The 15,304-nt window shown below is 39.6% G+C and overlaps 1 protein-coding gene across 2 annotated transcripts in view; it reads left to right on the plus strand.

Moving 5' to 3' along the window:
- The window catches only part of ILRUN (inflammation and lipid regulator with UBA-like and NBR1-like domains), a 99,273-nt gene that overhangs the window by 18,838 nt on the left and 65,131 nt on the right, over positions 1–15,304 (plus strand). The gene's annotated exons all lie outside the window — the stretch shown is intronic.

Here is a 15,304-nt window from a genome sequence, read left to right on the forward strand (position 1 = left end):
ATCTACTCGCAACTTTTTATTTTGAGGAATTGAAAGACTAGCACAATGAATACCTATATAATCGCCATTTTACCACATTTGTTTTATTTTTAAGTACCTTTACTGAAGTACAGCTTACACAGCATAAATTATCCCAATTGAAGTGGATACTTGAATGATTGTTAGTAAGCTTACAGAATTGAGGAACCATCACTAGAATCCAGTTGTATAATATTTCATCATACAGTAAAATTTCTTCTGCCTATTTACTGTTAATCCCCATTACCATGCCCCAACATCAGGCAACCACTGATCTTTTTTCTGTCTTTAAACAGTTGCCTTTTCTCCACCTTTAATATCAGTAGAATCATATAATAGGTGGTGTTTTGTATCTGGCTTTTTTTACTTAGCATATTGTTTGTGAAGCATTCATGTTTTTTAATTTTTATATATTTTTAAGAATATTTATTTTGAGAGAGTGAGCATGCAAGAGCAGGGGAGGGGGGGAGAGAGAGAGAGAGAGAGAGAGAGAGAGAGAGAGAGAGAGAGAGAGAGAGAATGAATGAATCCCAAGCAGGCTCTGCACTGCCATCACAGAGCCTCACGCAGGGCTTGAACTCACAATTGTGAGATCATGACCTGAGCCGAAATCAAGAGATGGTGGCTTAAACTGAGCCACCCAGGTGCCCCATATGTTTTAATTTCTTTTGAGTAGATACTTAGAAATGAATTGCTTTTATTTTTTAAAATTTTTTGTTTTTAATGTTTATTTTTGAAAGAGAAAGAGAGAGAGACAGCATGACAGGGGAGGAGCAGAGAGAGAGGGAGACACAGAACTTGAAGCAGACTCCAGGCACCAAGCTGTCAGCATAAAATCTGACATGGGGCTTGAACTCAGGAACTGTGAGATCATGACCTGAGCTGACTGAGCCACCCAGGCACCCCAACTTTTTTTTTTTTTTTAAAGGTTTATTTATTTTCAGAGAGAGAGAGGGAGAGAGAGAGAGCACACGCAGGGGAGCGGCAGAGGGAGACAGGGAAAGAATCCTATGCAGGTTCCATGCTGCCAGTGGCGAGTCCTGTGGCTTGAACTCGATAACAGTGAGATCATGACATGAGACAGAATCAAGAGTCAGATGCTTAACTGACTGAGCCCACCTAGTCCTTGGATTGCTATTTTGTATTTAACTTTTTTACGAAGTAACTACCATTTTATATTTAATTCTTTTCCAAAGCAACTACCACTTACATTCCCACCAGCAATATATAAGAATACTATGTCTAGATTTATAGATTTAAATATTTTTTGTTTAACCATTTGAGATAAATTGCAGAGAGGTTGGCATTTCAGCCTTTAGCCCTTCAGTAAAGATCTTCTAAGAACAGTGGTCTCATCCTGTATTACTGTAATATTATTGTCACTCTCTAGGAATTTAGCATGGAAACAATGGTATTATCCAATATACATTCCGTATTTAGATTTCCCTATTTGTTCCCAAAATGTTTTTTATAACTTTTTTTTTTTTTTAATCCAGGATCTTCTCATACATCTCATGCTATATTTGGTTGTCATGTCTCTTTACTTGCCTTCAATCTAGAGCAAGTTTCACTCACCTTTGTCATTTGGATGTTTTATGACATTGACATTTTTTGAGTCCAGCCCATTTGTCCACTAGTGTGTCCTATATGGTTGATTAGTCTGATTGTTTCCTCACAGGTTCAGGTTAAACATTTTTTTGTTAGAGAGAATACATGGATGATCCTATGTCTTCTCTTGCATCACATCAGGAGGTAAATGTTGTAGTTTGTCCCATTATTATGCTAAATTTGAATATTTGGTTAAGATAGCATCTACCTCTTTTTTTCCTTTGTAATTAATAAGTAATCTGTGAAAGACTGAGCGTATCCTTTTCCCCAGCAGTCTTTCTCCCAACTGTATTAGTATCCATTGATGATCCTTGCCCTGAGTCATTTACTGCTTGAGTGGGTTGCAAAAAGGTAATTTTCTAATTTTGTTGTTCCTTCTTCATTTATTGGCAAGTCTATTGTAAAGTTACTGTTGATATTTAAGTGGAACTTACCAATTCGATCATGAAGGATTTTATGGGGAATGAAGATTTTTGGTAGGTTATTTATTTATTTGTTTATTTTTAGAGAGAGAGCATGCATGAGTGGCGGAGAGGAGCAAAAGGGGAGACAGGGAGAGAGAGAATGAGAATCAAGTAGGCTCCATGCTCGGCTTGGAGCCTAATGCGGGGCTTACTCCCACAACCTTGGGATCATGACCTGAACTGACATCAAGAGTTCTATGCTCAGGGTGCATGAGTAGCTCAGTTGGTTAAGCATCTGACTTCGGCCCATGATCTCTCAGTTTGTGAGTTGAGTTTGCCTTGTGTTGGGCTCTGTGCTGACAGAGCCTGGAGCCTGCTTCAGATTCTGTCTCCCTCTTTATCTGTCCCTCCCACTCATGCTCGCTGTCTCTCTCTCTCTCTCTCTCTCTCTCTCTCTCTCTCTCTCTCGTTGAAAAATAATAAAAAAAAAAAAGTTGAATGCTCAACCAACTGAGCCACCCAGGCGCCCCTATGCTTATTTTTTAGTGTATCTTAATAGTGTGGAAGTAAGTGTATTTATTCGCCTTACCCTCAGACACAGAGGATCCCAAGAAAAGTACTGAAGAGAGAGATCTCCTTGACTTTTGTGAAGCCTGAAATATATAAGCTCCTTTGCTGTGTTTCCATTATTTTGGGGTGTTTGCTGCTCTTCTCTCTTTGAGAGACCACTCTTTTTAAGGAAGAATTAGCAAAAGCTATAGAGCATTTTTTTCCTCAATTTTTTAGTTTTTCTTTGTAAACCAAATTGGATAGATTTTTTTCCTGTTTTCTTTTGGATGGATTTGTGATTTTTTGGTAGTAATCTAACTGGTGGTAAGTATGCAGTGTCATGTAAGTAGCTATTTTTTAAAAAATCCTGTTCTTCTGTAATGTATAAAAATGCCATAGTTGGATGAGCTATCTAGACTATTTGTCATCTGTAGCTAGTTGCCGAGAACATGAAAACATTAAAGAGTATGTGAGATTGTTTGCAAGTGTCATAGAACTTTTAAAGGAAATAGTCTTTAAATGTAGTCTTCCTTGTTTTTTCTCAGTGGTTACCAAAAATGGCAGCAATCTCTGACATATTTATACTGTCATTTTATTAGTGTGTAAAAAAGGGGGGAGGGGCTTGTTCCTCTCAGGTTTGTGAGCTATCATAAAATCTACATTTATTGTATTTCACCAAGTTTCATCTAATTTAGTTTAGTCTCCTAGCTGTAAGTATGTAGCTTTTTAAAGGTACCTATCTCATGTACCCGAGAGTAGCCAAATATAACCATAGAGTATTTGGAGATGGGTTGGCTGAAGAATGAGTAGAGTTGGCATTAATGCCATGTGGCATTATTTGGTAGTGATGATAAATTGCATTGGCTTTATCATATTACATAGAACTTGGTCAAGGTTTATTTACCTTTTTGTTAAGGGAGAAAATAAGATTGAAAACATAAGGGTTTTAGATTCACTCTTAGACGTGTACCATAGTACACATTTTTGGAGATGAGGTATACTGAGGTTTACTTTTTATTATCTCCAAAGATGGTGTGGTTGGCATTGTTCTTTAGGGGAGGTGAAACTGAAGAGGCTTTGAAGCAGGCCTCTGTAGCATGCCATCAAGAAATTGCAAAGGTAAGACACTTAGACAGGTATAGAGCATTTTAATCAAAGGTGTAGAGTATTTCTTTTCAAAGCCCATGCATTCTTCTCTGTATGCGGAAACATTTGAGAATGGAGTATTTGTTTATAGTTTAGCTTTTAGGCACTTTGTCCTTTTTTAAAAAACAACCCCCCCCCTCCCCCTGAAGTTTCTAGTGTTAGCTCTCTGACTAGGCAGCAGGATAAGATGCATTTGACCATTGCTGGCTTATTGTAAGTTTTCTGTTAGGTAAACATACTTTTGAAAACCATAATTATAGATTTACCTGATCATTTCGTAACTGCTACTTAAAATTATGTCCCAAAGAAAGTTTCATGAACAACAATAAACCACAGATGTTTTGTTTATGAAGATAGCTTTTTGTCTGAATCACGTTTTCTGTTCGTCATTCTGGGACTTTTTGGGTATCATACGTTTCATGTCTCCTCTGGGCCGTTCTAGTTAGTATTTTAAAAAATTTCAGTTGGCATTGAACCTAGTGATTGTTTACTTTTTAGGAAATATTCATGACTGTTAAGTTGGGAGTAAGAAAAATGGGAATTATTTCTAAATATGCATCTTTAATGGGTAATTGGGTTCTTAAAAGTGGAGTTATGATGAAGGAAATGACTCAGCACTTTTTAAATTGTGATCCTTCTTTAGTCTGCTTCATATTCATAGTTTTTTTTCCTTTTGTGATGAATATTTTCAAATATATAGCAAAATAGAATATAACAAATAGACATTCATAGTTTTTTGCTGCTGTAGTAAATTACCACAAACTTAGTGGTTTTAAAAAAACCACCAATTTATTATTTTATAATTATGGAATTCAGAAGTCCCAATGGGTCTTACTGGGCTAAAATAAAGGTGTTATCAGGGCTGTGCTCTTACTAAAAGAATCCCTTTTATTGTCTTTTCTTGCTTCCAGGGGCTACGTGCATTCCTTGGCTTATGGCCTAATTTTTCCATCTTCAAAGTCAGTGAGTCCTCCTGTTGCTATCTCCTTGGTTCTCTCTTCCAGTTCCCTCAGACCGCTCTTAAAGAAGTGATCGCATTGAGTTCCCTGGAGTAATCCAGGATAATTTCCCCATTTTAGGTCAGCTGATTAGCAGCCTTAATTCATGTACCCTAATGTTTACATGTTACGGAGAGTAGGACATTATGGGGCTGATGAAAATGTTCTAAAACATGGTGATGGTTTTACAATTCAGTGACTTTACTAAAAACTCATTGTAAACTTGAAATGGGTGAATTTTATGCTATGTAAACTATATTTCAATAAAGTTTCTTTGGTAAACTTTTAGATGCTCTCTTTTGCTTTTAGAAGTCCAAATTTCGTAATGAAACATATTTGTCCCATCCTGATTAAATTTTTAAAAGTTGTGGTAAACTACATATAACCTGAAAGATGCCATATTAATCGTTTTCACATGTACAGTTCAGTTGTGGGAAGCATCTTGTACAACCAACGTTCAGAACTTTTTCGTCTTGCAAAACTGAAACTCAACCCATTAAACAGTAACTCTCCATTTCCCCCTTCCCTCTGCCCCTTTTAGTCATCCTTCCACTTTCTGTGTCTGTGAATTTGATTACCTTCATATAGGTGGAACAATTGTGACAGCTTATTTCACTTAGTATAACGTCTTCAAAGTTTAGTATGATTTTCCTTTATTTTGTTTAAAGTTTTATTTAAGTAATCTCTACATGCAACACGGGGCTAGAACCCACAATCCTCACAATCAGGAGTCGCATGCTCTTCTGACTCAGCCAGTCAGGCACCCCAGATTTTCCTTTTTTTTTTTTAAAATGTTTATTTTTGAGAGACAGAAAGACAGAGCGTGAGCAGGGGAGGGGCAGAGAGAGAAGGAGACACAGAATCTGAAGCAGGCTTCAGGCTCTGAGCTGTCAGCACGGGCTGACACGGGTTCGACTACGGGCTCGAACTCCTAACTGTGAGGTCATGACCTGAGCTGAAGTTGGACACTTAACCAGCTGAGCCACCCAGGCGCCCCCAGGTTTTCTTTTTAAAACTGAATAATATTTTAGGGTGCCTGGGTGGCTCAGTTGGCCAAGCATCTGACTCTTGATTTCGGCTCAGGTTATGATCTCAGGGTTTGTGAGTTCAAGCCCTGCATCAGGCTCTGTTTTGTCAGAGCACAGCCTGCTTGGGATTCTCTTTCTCCCGCTCTCTCTGCCTGCCTCCCCCCTCTCCATCTCTCTCAAAATAAATAAACTTAAAAAACAAACAAACAAAAAAAGACTGAATAATATTCCATTGTATGTGTATACCATTTTATTCATCTGCTCACCTGTTGATGGAGACTTGCTTTCCTTCACTTTTTGGCTGTTACGAATAATGCTGTAAACATTGATGTGCAGTTATCTCTTTGAGATTCTGCTTTCAGTTCTTTGGGGTATATACCCCAAAGTGGGATTCCTGGATCTGAGTTAAGTTTTAATTTACCTTTCCAGCTCCTCTTCTGCCTCTTGTAATAGACTTTGCACCACATGTACAGACTCTATCCCTGGAACTCACTATGTAATTTTGGATTAATCTAGACCTATTATGTTGTAGGTAACAGAATCACTCCATTTTTATTTTTTAATTTTATTTACTTATTAAAATTTTTTTGAGTTTATTTTGAGAGAGAGAGAGAGCATGCCAGTGTGTGAATGGGGGGAGAGGCAGAGAGAAGAGGGAGAGAGAGGATCCTAAGCAGGCTGTATGCTAACAGCATAGTGCCTAACATGGGACTCGATCCCATGACCCATGAGATAATGACCTGAGCTGAAATCAAGAGTCAGATGTTTAACTGACTGAGCTACCCAGACTCCCCTGTTCATTTATTTTTAGAGAGAGAGAGAGTGCAAGCAGGGGAAAGGGGCAGAGGGGGAGAAAGAGAATCACATTCAGTGTGGAGCCTAACGTGGGGCTCAGTCCCACAACCCTGGGATCATGACCTGAGCCCAAATCAGGAGTTGGGCGCTCAACCGACTGAGCCACCCAGGCACTCCCAAACTCACTTCAAACTGGATAATGCTAAAGGTGTGTATGTTGGAGTTGGGGGAGGTATCTTAAAGCTGTTGCTATGTTACACAGAACCCAAAGACCTGAATATGTTTGGGCTTCAGGAAAAACTGGACTTTAAAATAACTCAGGTTTCTGGCACCCGGGTGGCTCAGTTGGTTAAGCACCTGACTTCGGCTCAGGTCATGATCTCATGGTTGGTGAGTTTGAGCCCTCCCATCGGGCTCTCAGCTGTCAGGGCAGAGCCTGCTTGGGATCCTCTGTCTCCCTCTCTCTCTGTCCCTCCCCTGCTCATGTGCACATTCTCTTCCCCTCTCTCTTTCAAAAATAAGTAAATATTAACAATTTTTTTAATATTTCTGGTTTCTTTGTATGTCTGTTCTATGTAGGTGTTTGCAGTGGTCTTCTATCTCTGCTGAATGGAACTGTGACTGTCCAAAGCTCCCAAATATGTCGTTTATAGTTCATATACTGTGGGAAAAACTTTCACTTCTAAATTCTGGGGTGCCCCCACCCTCACTTAACTGTGGAATGACCTCGCTGTGTCCTGAGGAATCATATGTGGAAATGAGAGCATTGTCTCAACAAGTAACAACTACAAATGCTGTCATATCTCTCCCCAATGGGATATGATTCTAGTCAGGTCCAGCTATCATACTTTGACTTATTGTTAAAGGTGCCCCATCCCACCAGCTGAAGGCCTCAGGAAGATAGCCGTGCTTTCCCTGTTTTCTTCTTGATTGGTCCAGATAAACATTTGCATGATCCTGCAGCCTGTAGGCTAAATGATAGTTCTTTTTTTTTTTTACTGTTATCATTCCTCTACCCTCTCTAATATAATCCCATCATGAGAAGAAAAGCAGATAAAAAGGAGAAAGGAAAAATACTATATTTTGGTTACAGTTTATTCCATTTATTAGGCACCTTCTATGTGCTGGGCACTATTCTCAGCTGGGGGTTATAAGCAGAAACAATACAGAGCATGTGCTATCTTCTACAGGACAGGAGCAGTAAAATACAATCAACAAGTCTCGTGGTCACCTGTTAACTCATTTCACTGTTAGAAGGTTGAAGGCTTTAGCCTGGCTTGCCCCCAAAAGATTTACCATGTCTGATATTACTCAGGACCATCCTTGAGAGGAGCACAGGGGACAGGATGGGAGATAGTTCTTTTTATGAGGGCTGTGCTGCTTTAGCTTTCTCCTTCCAATAAGATGCCACTTTTTGGACCTAGGATTTGACTAGGAGTGTAATAATTACAGCCTCCTAGAGTGCCTGGGTGGCTCAGTTGGTTGAGCATCCAACTCTTGGTTTGGCTCAGGTCATGATTTCATGGTTTGTGAATTTGAGCCCCACGTAGGGCTCTGCACTGCCTGTGTGGAGCCTGCTTGGGATTCCCTCTCTCTCCTTCTGCCGCGTGCTCTTTCTCTCAAAAATAACTCACACTTAAAGAATTACAGCCTCCTGATGATGGCACTCTTTTCAAACTTCAGTTCACTGCTTATCCATTGCATATTGGTGCATTCCCTTTGAAACCCAACCCCAGTAATATTTAGGTTTTTTAGTCTATAAGATTGCTGAAGAGAATACCTGGGACCAGGTTAATTCTCCTTAGTTTTGCTTATCTTCCCGGCTTAAAGGTCTCTACCTCAGGGCAGGTGGAAAATTCTGGATTTAGAGCTTTCTCAAACCTCTGTGGAATGTTATCCCCATAAATTTACTCCCTCCCCAGCCTTATTTCTGTCAGATACACTTTATAATGAGGGGAGGGAATGGCAGTTTGGGGGAACCCTATGCAAAGGTTTTGAAAGGGGTTATCTACATCCTATTCATCAGGGTCTCCCTGTTTCTTTTTCCAACGTTTATTTTTGGGACAGAGAGAGACAGAGCATGAACGGGGGAGGGGCAGAGAGAGAGGGAGACACAGAATCGGAAACAGGCTCCAGGCTCTGAGCCATCAGCCCAGAGCCCGACGCGGGGCTCGAACTCACGGACCGCGAGATCGTGACCTGGCTGAAGTCGGACGCTTAACCGACTGCGCCACCCAGGCGCCCCAGGGTCTCCCTGTTTCTTAGTGGCACAAGGAATTCACTTGGTGAATTTCAGCAGAGTAATTATCTGATCAACAGAGGTTTCGGATCCATGGCTTTAGGGCGGAAAGGCCTTTGCTTAATCATTATATTCTTGTCTTATTTGTCATATCTCCCCTCTAGGAGACTGGATTGGACAGGATGGAGTTTTGCAGATTGGATTGTTTTGTAGAACCTTACTGAAGTTAGCATAGTCTTCTGTGGGCAATTTCTTTTTGTTGCCCAAAGCTCCTAAAGCACCATGTAGCTTTGGAGTGCATAAGGAGTGTAACCAACTGCTTTGCCACACACAAGGACTGCTGGCTTCTCAGCCTGAGGTGGGAGAGGCCTCTTTTCATTTTGTCACACACTTAGGGTTTGTTCCTTTTGCAATACCTCAGTCTTGTATCAGTTAGGACTTTTTAGAAGTGGTGAACAGAACCTTGTCACGCTAGCCTGAGTGAAAATGAGAATAATGAGGACACTGGGAGGATATCTTAGAACCTAAGTTAGAAATTCATTTGGGCCTCAGAAACAACCAGAACCAGGGACTTGAATGTTGTCAGTCCTCTCTTTTTCTGGCTGCTTGTGAGTTTGTGGTCTTTTTTCCCTGAAGACTGCTTTTCTGTGTCTTTTAGTCCCATGGGCAAAACATGGCACTAAAAAGCTCCCAGTACAGGGAGAGATTGCCATCTCTTTCGGCTCCAGTCCCAAAGTTTTTGGGGAAGCGTTCAGATAGATTCAGCTTTGGGTCAGGCATTCATTCCTGGACTATCAGTTGTGGCTTGGAGCAGACTGATTTATTAATACGTTATGTTCTTATTTTATATGTGCTTTCCCGTGGACAAGGACAGCATTCCCAGAGAGAAGAGGCAGCTCTTCTTCGTCTGTGGGCCTTTGCACGCACTCTCCCTCTATTTAACTGCTCCTTCATTCCTCTAGGTGGTAAACAAGTCCATCAGTTTTGATATTATCTGGTTAATGAAGCTTTCCCTCAGTTACTAAGTTTGAATTAGGTGTTTCCTCCTCTGTACTTTCATATTCCTTGGTTGTTTCTTCTCTGACATTTATCACATTGAGTTGTGATTATCTGTTCCCAAATCTTTCTTAATAGATTTTACATTCCTTTGTAGCAAAGACTTTGTCTTATTTATTTTTATGCTTATAGTACCTACAGTCATGAATGAGTTAAAACTTAAATTAAAAAAAAAAAAGAGTAAATGTTGTATACTTACTGATTGGCAAAGAAGGAAAAACTTTGTGCTTATAATATACTTTGACAGATTCTAAGATAAATACTGTTGGTTCCTTTAGTCCTAGAAACTGTTTGGTGGGATTAGGAGATATCATTTAGGGTGATCTTGAGCATACGGATATACCACACTTGAGGTATGGTGAGGTGCCACGCGTGTCTCAACTTGCTCTCCCACTTAACCCAAATCTGAGCTTCACCATTGATTGGACTTGACATGTAAAGTGTCACCAAGAGTCACCAAGAGCTAGGGTCTTAAATAGCGAAGGATCCTACCCACACCCAAGAGTTTGTCTGGCTTGTTTTTTTCCCTCGAAAATAGTTGATCTTCTTCAACATGCAATGCTGGGGCAGCTGGATAACCACAGGCAAAAGAATGAAGTTAGACCCCTGCCTTACTCCTTATACAAAAATTAAATAAAATGGGGCACCTGGGTGGCTCAGTCGGTTGAGCGTCCGATTTTGGTTCAGGTTATGATCTCGCGGTTGATGAGTTCATGCCTCGCGTGGGGCTCTGTGCAGACAGCTCAGATCCTGGAGCCTGCTTCGGATTCTGTGTCTCCCTCTCTCTTTGCCCCAACCTCTCTCATGCTCTCTCTCTCTTTCTCTGTCTCAAAAATAAATAAACATTAAAAAAATTAAATAAAACAGATAAATGGCCTAAATGTAAAAGCTAAAACAATCGCACTATTACAAGAAACATAGGGATAAATCAGCATGACATTGGATTTGGCAGTCGTTTCTTAGATTTGACATCAAAAGCATGAGCAGCAAAAGAAAAACTAGATAAATTGGACTTTGTCAAAATTAAAGCTTTTGTGTATCTAAGGACATTATTAAAAAAGAGAAAAACCAGCTTATTTGTAAGTTGTCTATCTGATAAGGGTCTACTGTCCAGAATATATAAAGAACTCTTACAACTCATCAATAGGAAGATAAACGGCTCAGTCAAAAAATGAACAAAGGATTTCTCTGAAGAGGATATACAAATGGCCAACAAGTAAATAAAAAAGATGTTTATGGTCATTGGTCATTAAGGAAGTGCGAATCAAAACCACAGTCAGATATTACTTCACATTTAGTAGGAGGCTATAATTGGAAAAAAAAAGTGTTGGCGAGGATTTGGAGAAATAGGAACACTTGTACATTGCTGGTGCAAATGTAAAATGGTTCTGCTATGGAAAACAGTCTGATGACTCTTCAAAAAGTTAAGCATGGGGTGCCTGTGTGGCTCAGTTGGTTTAGTGCCTGGTTCAGGTCATAGTCTCAAGGTTTGTGGGATCCATTCTCCCATCGGGCTCTGCACTGAGCATGGAGTCTGTTTGGGATTCTCTCTCCCTCTCCTCTGCCTCTCCCCCCTCCCCTCTCAACACAAAAACAAAAAACAAAAAAACAAAAAAATACACACACACAAAAGTTAAACATAGGGGTGCCTAGGTGGCTCAGTTGGTTAAGCGGCCGACTTCAGTCAGATCATGATCTCATGGTTGGTGGGTTTGAGTCCCACATCGGGTTCTGTGCTGGCAGCTCAGAGCTTGGAGCCTGCTTCAGATTCTGCGTCTCCCTCTCTCTCTGCCCTCCCCCTGCTCATGTTTTCTCTCTCTCTCTCTCAAAAATAAATGAACATTAAAAAATTTTTTTTAAAGTTAAGCATGGAATTACCATATGACTTAACAGTTTTACTCTTAGGTGTATATCTAGAGAAATGAACCCATATGCTCACACAGACAGTTGTATGTGAATGTTTGCGGCAGCATTACTCATAATAATCAACAAGTAGAAATAGCCCAAATGCCCATTAACAGATGAATGGGTAAACAAAATGTGGTTGTGTACATTTCATGGAATATTATTCAGCCATAGAAAGGAATGAAATACTGATCAACATACTACAATTTGGGATGAATCTTGAAAGTATAACACTAAGGGAAAGAAGCCAGACACACAGGGTCACATATTATATGATTCCTTTCATATAAGTTATCCAGAATAGGCAGATTCATAGAGACAGAGAGATTAGTAGTTGCCAGGGAATAGGGGGAAGGAGGAATCAGTAGTGATTACTTAATGGGTGTTCTTACTGGGTATGAGGTGATGAAAAAGTTTTGAAACTAGAGGTAGTGGTTGCACAACATTGTAAATACACTAAATAACACTAAAGTATATACTTTAGTTAATTGTATGTTATTTGAATCTCACCTCAGTTTTTTTTTTAAAAGAAAATAGTTGATCATGACATTATCCAAAGGCACTTAGAAACTAAACTTCTGTAATGCCAGTGTTGAATCTGCAGTGTCTTTAGAATCTTTTTTTTTTTTAAACTAACAATAAGCTAATTTTATTATCTCCGATGACAAGAATTACCCAATGTAAGTTGGCTCTGGGGTTGCCAGATTTAATTTAGTGGTTTATATCATCAAGCACACAACAATTATTTCCCTCTTTCTGATTGATCATCCTTAACATATCAACCTCATCCCCATCCCAGTAGGTCTCCTCATGTTTCCAAGATGAATTCTACTTACTGAATTTTCTTGACATCTTCCAGTGACAGGAAAAAGGGTTCCTTCTCTCTTTTTTTTCATTTGCCTTTTTGTTAACTTTTCAAACCTACAGAAAAATTTAAAGAATTGTAGTGTTTACCCTTATACTTACCACCTAGATCCAACAGTGGTAAACATTTTTGTCATAATCTGTTTTCTCTGTATAAACATCATCTGAATCATTTGAAAGTTGTAGGCGTCACAACCCTTCATCCTTAAATATTTCATCATGCTTCTCCTAAAAATAGGCATTTAAAAATTTTTTTTTTAACTTTTACTTATTTTTGATAGAGACAGAGCATGAATGAGGGAGGAGCAGAGAGAGAGGGAGACACACAACCCAAGGCAAGCTCCAGGCTCTGAACTGTCAGCATAGAGCCCAATGTAGGGCTTGAACCCATGAACTGTGCATGACCTGAGCCGAAGTCGGACGCTTAACCGACTGAGCCACCCAGGTACTCCTAAAAATAGGTATTCTTTCAAGTAACCACATACTGAGATACAAAAATAATTTACAAAAATTTTTACTAATAAGAAATATCTAATCTGTGTTTAAGTTTCCCTAGTTGTCTCCAAATGTGTCTTTTATAACCCTTTTTTTGTGTTTTTAATAAATCAGAACCCAATCAAGGACCTCAAGGACCGTGTATTCCTTTTGGTTGTTACATCTCTTAAATCTAGAACAGTGCCACCACCTTGCCTTTTCATGGCAGAATGCTTGGTTTTTACTTTCTATTTGGAAAAGGTATAACTGCTGATGGTAGGTAGAAAGATCAATTCTGGGGGCGCGTGAGTGGCTCAGTTGGGCATCCAACTTCGGCTCAGGTCATGATCTCACTGCTCGTGAGTTCAAGCTCCGCATCGGGCTCTGTGCTGACAGCTCAAAGCCTGGAGCCTGCTTCGGGTTCTGTGTCTCCCTTTCTCTCAGCCCCTCCCCTGCACGTGCTCTGTGTCTCTCTCAAAAATAAATAACAACAACAAAAAGGATCAATTCTAAAAAGTAATAAAAATAATGGATCAATAGCCAGGAAAAGAGGAGAGAAGAAACAATCTTGGACTTGCTAAGGCTCTAAGAAGTGGGGTAAATGTTGGTGTGAACTTGCTCCTCTTTTTTTTTTTTTTTTTTTCAACGTTTATTTTTATTTTTGGGACAGAGAGAGACAGAGCATGAATGGGGGAGGGGCAGAGAGAGAGGGAGACACAGAATCAGAAACAGGCTCCAGGCTCCGAGCCATCAGCCCAGAGCCTGACGCGGGGCTCGAACTCACGGACCGCGAGATCGTGACCTGGCTGAAGTCGGACGCTTAACCGACTGCGCCACCCAGGCGCCCCTGAACTTGCTCCTCTTAATGAAATGTTCACAAGTTCTTTTTTTTTCTCACTGTGTTCACATACTAAATAGTGTCATCCACAAGTTAACTTTTAGGTTTGAAAATATGGAGTCTTCTTTAGCCCACTCCTGTTCCCTACCTGCAGTCATCTTTTTGGTTTAATGAATTTTTAGTTTCTTCACAGTAGTCGCAAGTACTTACTTATTGACTCTTCTGGTCTCCGTGTTTAATTCCCACTGAGTTGACGTTGGAAAGCCCTAGTAAGACCCTTACCTATTTTATTGATCCCTTTTCTAGTCAGATTTTTCAGTCATTCAGAGATCATTGCAGTCACACTCGTGGGCTTGTGGCCTTAGTAGCAGTGTCATTGGCATTGCAAAGGTGAGAGAAACTTCTTGTGGTTTGGAATAAGTATTGCTTACAGTCCAAAGATGCTACTGTTTGTGCTTAACTTGATTAGTTCATTATTCTGATTTCCCATTTGTGCCCAAAATTTGGGTAGTTTTCTTTTTCTCTTAAATAATTTGGATCTTTTTAAGTTTTTTGTTCAGAGAATGGAAAGAAAAGATGCCTAATTTTATTTTCCTGGGAATCTGAGCTAATACTTAGACTTTTGATACTCCCTCTTAAATTCTGATTTCCTGAATTTCTTAACTCTTTTCTACCTCCATATTTTTGGATGATGTTCCTGACTATATATGCAGCACATAGATGAATTTTCTTCATAATATCAGTAATCTGACCTATGTATGTATATACATTGTACAAAAATAAATGTTCTGTGTTTGTGAATTTTTGCAAGATTAGATACTTGACCATTTTCAGTAGTTCAATTTAAGGGAAGGTTACAACTAATTTGTTTATAGAATTTGTGATGGTAATTATTATGTTCTTAAAATCAGGTGTTCAGGGACACCTGGGTGGCTCAGTCGGTTAGGTGTCTGACTTCGGCTCAGGTCATGATCTCACGGTTTGTGAGTTCAAGCCCCACATCAGCCTCCATGCTGATAGTGTGGAGCTTGCTTGGGATTCTTCTCTCTTTTCCCTGCCCCTTCTGCTCGCTTGCTCGCTCTAAATAAATAAAATAAAATAAATAAAATATTATTTTTTCACATATATGTATAAAAGAAAACAAAGTGTTCAGAGTGTTACTAGGTAATTGGAAAGTTCTGGATAAGTTAAAAGTTTTATGCCTTTGAATAAATTCTCCTAATAATTGACGGTCTAGCCTGGGGCACATTATTTACCTGTCAGTGCATTAAGGCCTCCTCTATAAAATTAATGTTTGGCAATATTGCTTCTGAGTTACAAAACTGCACTTCATGAGAGAACACTTATCAACATCACCAAATTCTTCTACACTGAATCAGGTT

This window comes from Lynx rufus, unplaced genomic scaffold (genome assembly GCF_022079265.1).
Source record: "Lynx rufus isolate CCGP_SWC_20201006 ecotype Redwood Valley unplaced genomic scaffold, mLynRuf1.p SCAF_6, whole genome shotgun sequence".
NCBI lineage: Eukaryota > Metazoa > Chordata > Mammalia > Carnivora > Felidae > Lynx > Lynx rufus.